General features: G+C 45.5%; 1 long non-coding RNA gene across 1 annotated transcript; it reads right to left on the bottom strand.

The window, feature by feature from the left end:
• Positions 1-1,220: 1,220 nt before the first annotated feature.
• Positions 1,221-7,386, bottom strand: LOC143384956 (uncharacterized). Its single transcript, XR_013089435.1, has 3 exons — positions 6,023-7,386; positions 3,792-3,921; positions 1,221-1,814 (listed from the first exon to the last, which is right to left on the bottom strand). It is a non-coding gene; the product is annotated as an uncharacterized LOC143384956 (long non-coding RNA).
• Between the last annotated feature and the right edge of the window lie 487 nt (positions 7,387-7,873).

The raw sequence follows: 7,873 nt of genomic DNA, 5'->3' as shown, positions 1-7,873 counted from the left end.
CAAGTCTAACTGAACCCTATAAAGCTCAGACCCCCTGTTGTAACCAGTTGTCATTTTCCTCCTGAAAATGTGCCCCTCTGCTGCTTAACAAAGTTTTGCTGATCTGTGGAGGTCTGTCCCTTTTTTGTTTACTTTTGCTTTCAATTGCCAGAGTTATGTTGTGCCTACATACCTTTCCACGTCCACCCTTCACAAGTTTCCTTTAAAAGAAGAGCCTAGAATCCCCCAAATGCTCTCTCACTCTGGAGATGACCCACATTTTCCCTAGAATATGCATTCTTTGCTTTAACCCTTAAGGGCCCACCTTCTCATAATAGCCCTTATGGGGAGGGGGTTGTGGCTCAGTGGTAGCACCACATATAAATAAATATATATTTTTTTAAAGAGCATTAATGAGAAACTGACCAAATTTGAATATCTGTAGATTAAGTAATATTATATTAGTGTTAATTACAATGCTCAGACTGTGGTTACTAAGAAAACCTTTCTTAAAAAAAATAAATAAAAGTTCTCCTTCTCCATTCGTGTATCTTCTTTCCTAAATAAACCTCTGTCTATGCCTCTGAATTGTCTGTGCTGAAATTTTTTTCCATCACATAAGCCAGGGACCCCACTGATCCTGAGTCGAGTTGCCCCTTCTTTCCAGGAACTCCTGGGACCCTTCTTTGGGGACACCTCTTCTCCTGGGACAAAGGGAGAACCCCTCCAGCTCTGGGAAGAATTACTGTTAAACCCCTATGACTTGCATTAGTCATAATACAGGAGGGAAGAGAGAATCTGGACACTATGGCAGGTTTGGGCTGAGACAGGCTGAACCCCAGCTCCAGACTGTGTTGGTCAACCTGCATGTGACTGGTCATTTTTCATTTGGAAGCTACAGTGCCTTTCATGGTGAGGACTGCAGATTATGTTTGTGAAAGCATCAAGCCCAAAACCATAATAAAAATGTTTGCATCTGCACCTGAAGCAAGGGGAAGCCAAACAGAGTGAGGTACCCAGGGGTGGGAAGAGGGGGGAGGGCACCTTTGGAACAGCATTCTCCAAGAGAAATATAATGTGACCCACACTTATACTTTTAAATTTTCTGGTAGCCACCATGAAAGCTGTAAAAGGAAACAGGTGAAATTAATTTTAATAATAGTTTATTTAACTCATTAGATTCAAAATGTCATCATTTCAAAATGTGATCCATACGAAAAATTATTACTGACATGTTTCACATTCTTTTTTTCATGCAAAGTCTTTGAAATCCAGGTTGCATTTTACACTTGGGGCACATATTAGTTTGGACAGAGCACTTCCAAGGGAGCACTCAGTAGCCAAGAATCCTTTTTTTTTTTTTTTTAACATCACAACTTTGGCACTTCCTGCAGGAAAAGCCCCATCCTGGCTGCTGGAGGGTGAGGAAGAATAACAAGAGGGATCAAGGAGAGTTGAGGTCACTTAGGAAGGCCAGGGGTCTCTCCTGAAAAAGACTTCACTGCTTCCCAATTAGGAGCCTAGAGTTGCTGCAGGGATGAAGGAGAGACAGGAAGTGAGGAAGGAAGGGAGACCCAGAAACTGGATTTGCAGCTAGCTTGAGGAGGCTCTCTCCAAAGTTAGGCCTCTCCCCTTAACTACCTGCCTGCCCAGGAAGACTTGAAGGTCTGTGAGGGCCAGCAATTAGAAGCATGTTGTGGCTGTAAGTGGGCTGAGGAAAAACAAAAAAGGGGAGGGGAGGGGAGGGGAGATGTATCGTGCTCACCTGGCAGGCCTGTGGCTGGGGTTTGATCCTCAGCACCACATACAAACAAAGATGTTGTGTCTGCCGAAAACTGAAAAATAAATATTGAAATTCTCTCTCTCTTTCTCTCTAAAAGAAAAAAAAAAAATTAAAAAAAAAAAAAAAAAAGAGAGAGGGAGGGAGGGAGGGGAGAGAAAGAAAAGAGGAAAGAGAGGGACCTTTAAACCCAGGCCCAAGCACACTATTTGACCATTTGTCCCATGGGTGTTTCCAGAGTGGTTTGCTCTGAACCATATTGGCCTTACCTCAAAACTCCCTGTAAGGAGTTAAGGCTCTTCTCATAAGGCAAACATCTGGGTTAAATACCTTAGTTTTCTTATTGCAAAGGGGGCTTATGATTCTTATTTATCACGCAGCATAAAATATTTGCATGCATTTCTTATCAAATGATCTTGAACTTTCTGATTTCTCAGTCCTTCCAAAAGTTGTGTTGCAAGAAATAATATTCATGGCAGCTCACATAGAACTGAGATTTGATTTGTATGATTCCAGTGAGACCCGCTGAGTTCCATGCTTGGGCCACTGCTCTTCTGCAGATGTTGAATCTAAAAGACCCAGGTGCTGAGAGCTTTGTGAGGCAGTGTTTAGGTGAAATCTATAGAGCCAACTGCGTAAAGGATGTTTATTTGGGTAATTCTGCTAATGCTTAGGAATCTGCTTAATAAAAAATGAAGTAGGTTTAGTGACTGTGGCCACATCATCACACATTTGTTCAAACCTATAGAATGTACAATGCTAAGGGGAAACCCTAAAGTATAGATTTTTCTATTGTGTCTGCAAACTTATCTGGAAAACATGAACAACACAGAAGTGTTTAGCAATTTATGTTCAAGAGTCAGTGCCCTCTCTATGAGGTGAAGAGCTGTCATTGTAGAATCCTGGGAGCCCTCCTCCTTCTGGGCCAGGTCCTCCTGCAAAAGACCATCAAGGCTGCAGTTTCCTGATATTCCTAGCCTGGACAAGGGACCCAGGAAGCACTGGGCTGGGTCCTTGAAGTTCACCCAGCTCTGGGCAATTTCCCTTGGGCTCTGGGTCCCAAGGAGATGTAAGCATAATACCAGGGTCTGGTGCTTGCCCAGGTGGCTGTAGCAGGACCCCTTTTCAGGCTGTAAAGCCAGGTCAGAGCTTGACATGCACCTCCCCAGTCTGTGGCCCCAAATCCTCAATTTAGTGTCTGCACCAGCTTCAAACCCTCACCCCAAGGACCAAGCTGTGCTTGTAACCCACTTGGGGGAGCAGAGGTAGCCAGGCCCCAACAGAGGGTCCTTCACCAGAGGACAAGCAAGAGAAGTAAGGAGCAGATGAGCGAGGATCCCATCAGGCCCCTGTGCAGGGAATAGGGGACTTTCTTGGGACAGCAGAAGCCCCTCCTTGTAGGCCTGCTGCTTAGGCCCTGGAGGGCAGGCAGGCAGCCACTGAGAACATAATAAGGTGCTATGAGGACAGGGTCTCACTGCATTTGCCCATGTTGGTCTCCAAGGTGTGTAGGGCTTAAGATGCAGAGCCATGACTTCTTGGGGATCCTCTTGACTGTGGCAGTTTCTTAGACATTTCTTATTTCTGATGACCTGAACTTTTTTGGTGGGGTACTGAGGATTGAATCCACGGGTGCTTTAGCATTGAGTTGCATTCCCGCCTTTTTTTTTTTTTTTTGAGAGGAGGTCTTGCCAAGTTTCTGAGGAAACTTGATCTTTCAATCCTCCTGCCTTAGACTTCTAAGTTACAGGTGCACACCAGTGCACCTAGCTGACTTGGATGATTTTGAGGAGAACTGTTCAGGTATTGTAGGGTGCTCCTCAGCCAGACTTTAATGTTTTCTCATGATTAGACAGGGGTTGTTGTTTAGGGGGGAAGACCACAGAGGTGAAGTGCCATTTTCATCACTTCCTATAAAGGACATGCACTGTCAACCTGTGATATCAATGTTGGTGGTGACTCTGATCACCTGGCAGAGGTCTTGTTTGTCATATTTCTCCACTGTGAAGTTACTCTCATTTGTATTTCATACCTGTTCTTTGGAAGGAAGCCACTACACGCAGCTCACACCTAAGGAGCAAGGAGCTTTGTTCCACTTCTTGAGGAAGGATCTGCATCACTTCAGTTTTCTTCCTTCCTTTTGTACTTCCACTCCCCCCGCCCTTTTAAAAAAATATATATATATTTTAAATTTTTTTAGAAGTTGATGGATAATTATTTTATTCATTTATTTATATGTGGTGCTGGGACTTGAACCCAGTGCCTCACACGTGCTAGGCAAGCGCTCTACCACTGAGCCATAACCCCAGCCCCTTTTTTGTTTGTTGATGGACCTTTACTTAATTTATTTATATGCAGTGCTGAGAATAAAACCCAGTGCCTAACACCCCACCCATTAGGGAAGTGCCCTATCACTGAGCCACAACCCCAGCCCCACTTTTTTTTTTTTTTTTTTTTTTTTGAGACAGGGTCTCACTGTATTGCCCACGTTGGTCTCCAACTTCTGGGCTCAAGCAATCAGTGCTCCTTTCTCAGTCTCCCAAGAAGGGCAGGAGAAACTATGGGTGGGCACCACTATACTTGGCTCCCTGTGTCTCTTTGAAATCATGTCCTGTCGTTTTGTTTGTTTTTTAGCATTTTCTTACTTTCTGGTCTACTAGATACTTCAGGCTTTGTGCATTTCGTGCTTACCCTAGAATCAGTCATTTTTCTAAGGAACCCTAGTCTTATCATTAGCTGATGTTTTCTTATATTATAAACATCCACAAAAATACAATTTTTTAAAAGATGAGAGAGTTGGGTGTGGTGGCACACACCTGCAGTCCCAGTGGTTTGGGAGGGAGGCAGGAGGATCTTAAATTCAAAGCTAGTCTCAGCAACTTAGCCAGGCCCTAAGCAACTTAGGGAGAACTGTCTCCAAATAAAATATTTTAAAAAGGGCTGGGAGGGCTGGGGATGTGGCTCAAGCGGTAGCGCGCTCGCCTGGCATGCTTGAGGAGCTGGGTTTGATCCTCAGCACCACATAAAAATAAAATAAAGATGCTGTGTCCACAGAAAACTAAAATATTTTTTTAAAAAGGGGGGGGGGCTGGGAATGTAGCTTAGTGATTTAGCACCTGGGGTTCAATCCTAGTACTAAAATAAGAAGAAAGAAAAAAAAAGAGAGAGCAGAGAGAGATAAAATAAAAATAAAAACTAATGGAGCAGGACATTGTGGTACACACCTGTTAATTCCAGCAATTCAAGAGCCTGAGGCAGGAGGAACAAAAGACCAGCTTCTGTAACTTAGTGAAGGCCTCAGCAACCTAGTGAGACCCTGTCTCAAAATAAAAATAAAAAGGGCTGGAGATGTGGCTCAGTGGTAAAGTACTAAAGCACCTGTGGGTTCAATCTCCAGTACAAAGAAAGCAAAAAAACAAACAACAACAACAAAAAAACTCTACATTTTTTTTTCACAGCCATTTAATTAAAAAAAAAAAAAAAACAGAAAAGAAATTTGTGTTAAAGAAATACACCAGGGCATGCAGAGGAGGGCTTCTTTGGGGTGGGGTGGGGAGAGGGCACACGGAGACCTCAGAGATGGAGATGAAAGGCTGAGGACATCAGCTGAAAACGATATCAGGGTAGGTTCGTGTGCACCCCTGCCATTTGCTCCCAGGAGGCACCTTCTATGAAGTTCCTCTAGTGCTGAGCCTGTCAGAATGTCCTCCATCCCCTCCTACTACAGTATCTTGGTTGATGTGTGAAAGTACAGCCTGAAACTTTACAGCAGCAAAGTATATTTTGGGATGATGACATGTCCTGGTTTCCTAGAAATGCACCCACCTCTAATGGAAAGTAACTTAATTTATCCTAACTTCCACCCCAAAGGACCAGCATCCAAACCGGAGTGAGACTTTTTTTTTTTTTTTGGCAGTGCTAGGAATCAAATCTAGAACTTTGTGTATACTAGAAAAGCCCTCTAACACTGAGATACACCTCTATACCTTTTTTAAATTTTTATTTTGAGATAGGGTCTCGAAAAGTTGCCCAGGCTGGTCTTGAACTTGTGATCTTCCTGCCCCAGTCTCCCAAGTAACTGGATCACAGGCATGCTATGATCTTTCTATGTTCTTTATACTGAAAGATCTTTAACATGTATGTCACACAGACAAGCACACACACTTAACATGCAGGGACGCAGGTCATACCTCCTATGCATTGTGCTGGGACTGAAACCCAGGATCTCATGCATGCTTGGTAAGCATGTAACAGTCACTTTACCTTTTGATATAGCCCTCCTTGCTCTGGGGCTGCTGCTGCTGCTGCTTCTTCTTGTGCTGGGAATTGAAATCAGGGGCACTCCACCATTAAGCCATATCCTCAGCCCTACTTTGTATTTTTTTATTGATCCACAGGGTCTCACTGAGCTGAGAAGTGCCTCACTGTTGCAGAGTGCTGGCTTTGAACTCGCGATTCTCCTGCCTCTACTTCGGGAGCCACTGGGATTACAGGCGTTCGCCACCTCGCCAGGCTTGAGGCTTATTTGTTTATTTTTTAAAAAAAAATTGTTAGAGGTTGAGGTTGTGGCTCAGTGGTAGAGCACTTGCCTAGCATATGTGAGGCACTGGGTTTGATTCTCGGCACCACATAAAAATAAACAAATAAAATAAAGGCACTGTATTCATCTATAACTGAAAAAAAAATTAAAAAAAATTGTTAGAGATTGATGAATCTTTATTCATTTATTTATTGTGCTGAGATTCGATCCAGAGCCTTGCACATGCTAGGCAAGCGCTCTATCACTGAGCCCCAGCCCCAGCTCCTTGAGACTTAGTTTTAAAAGTTCATGTTTTCCCTTCCTCTTCTCCCTCTCTCCTACCTAACCTGGGGGCGTGGAAACAAGATCACCTGGAGTTACCCAGGCTCCACAGGAAGGAGATGTCTGCCTGAGGATCTAGGAAGTGACTATCTCCCAAATTAACAAATGAATCCTAACATACCCTCAGGGCGCCCTGGGAACTCCCGTCAGGGCACACGGACTGTAGCCTTTGAATAGCTTTTTAAAAAGCCCTGCTTTCCCTAATGGGCAGAATCACAGGGACAGGAGTCCCCTGTTTCTCCTTTGCCAACAAAACAATTTAAAAAAAATTCCTTTAACTTAGAACCGTGTCCTTATTATTAAGTTATTAAGTTGGCATGAATTGGCATTGGGGACAAGGATCGAGCTTTCGGTTACAAGGGCTCCACCACTGAGCTATAACCTCAGCACCCTTACTTCCATTTTTAAAAACAAAACGGCACCCAAAACAGGTGAGCGAGGGAGATGCTGGATCCGGAGGCGGGACTGAGCGCCAAGGTCGTAAGGCTTTATGCATCTTGATCGTGTCCTCACGGCTCGGCTCTCTTTAATAAGACCCCTGAGCCCCAGGCCCCGCGGCGGCCGCGGGGCTTTCCAGCGGGCCGTCTTAGTTTCCCGGCGGGTGGAAGTCCAGTCCAGGACCGGCGTGCCCTCGCCCAGCGTCCTCACCGCCCGGGCCGGCCAGGTAGATCGCCGGGAGATATCTGGGCAAACCGGAAGTTGCCGTGGGGCAGCGGGACAGGAAACGTGGGGACACCAGCCAGGCCAGGCGCGCACAGGGTGACCCTTTCCCCCGCGAGTAGGACTGTTCTCGGGAGCGCGCAGGCGAGGGCCTCGAGACGGTGGCTCAGTGAGGCGGGACGGGCGGAGGGGGCGGGACCATCTTGTCTACAGCCAATCACTGGCGTCTTCCGTGGCGTGTGGTGAGGGGCGAGGTGGCGTCGTTGCCTGGGAGACAGCTCCTGGCGTCAAGTTCCTGCGGGCTGAGGAGCTCGCGGGGCCGGAAGGTGTGCGCGGGACTCCCGGGCTTCTGCGGCCTCCTGCTGCTCGGAATTTGCATTCCTGCTGCGGTGTCAGCTTCACTGGAGCGGGTTGCGGGGTCGCCTTCATGCCTCTGGAGGTCTCCCTGGCCTGGGCATCCTTAGTTATTTTTCTTCTTTTAAAAATTTTAAACCCTATGAGCACTTCTGCTGATTACCTTTTCTTCTTTGTTAACGTTTAGAATTTTCTCTGCTATTTATTATTTTTACTTCCCTTCTCTAGTGTTCCTTTAT

The sequence above is a fragment of the Callospermophilus lateralis genome, chromosome 19 (assembly GCF_048772815.1).
Source record: "Callospermophilus lateralis isolate mCalLat2 chromosome 19, mCalLat2.hap1, whole genome shotgun sequence".
Classification (NCBI taxonomy): domain Eukaryota; kingdom Metazoa; phylum Chordata; class Mammalia; order Rodentia; family Sciuridae; genus Callospermophilus; species Callospermophilus lateralis.
This window is presented reverse-complemented; position numbering and strand designations above follow the sequence as displayed.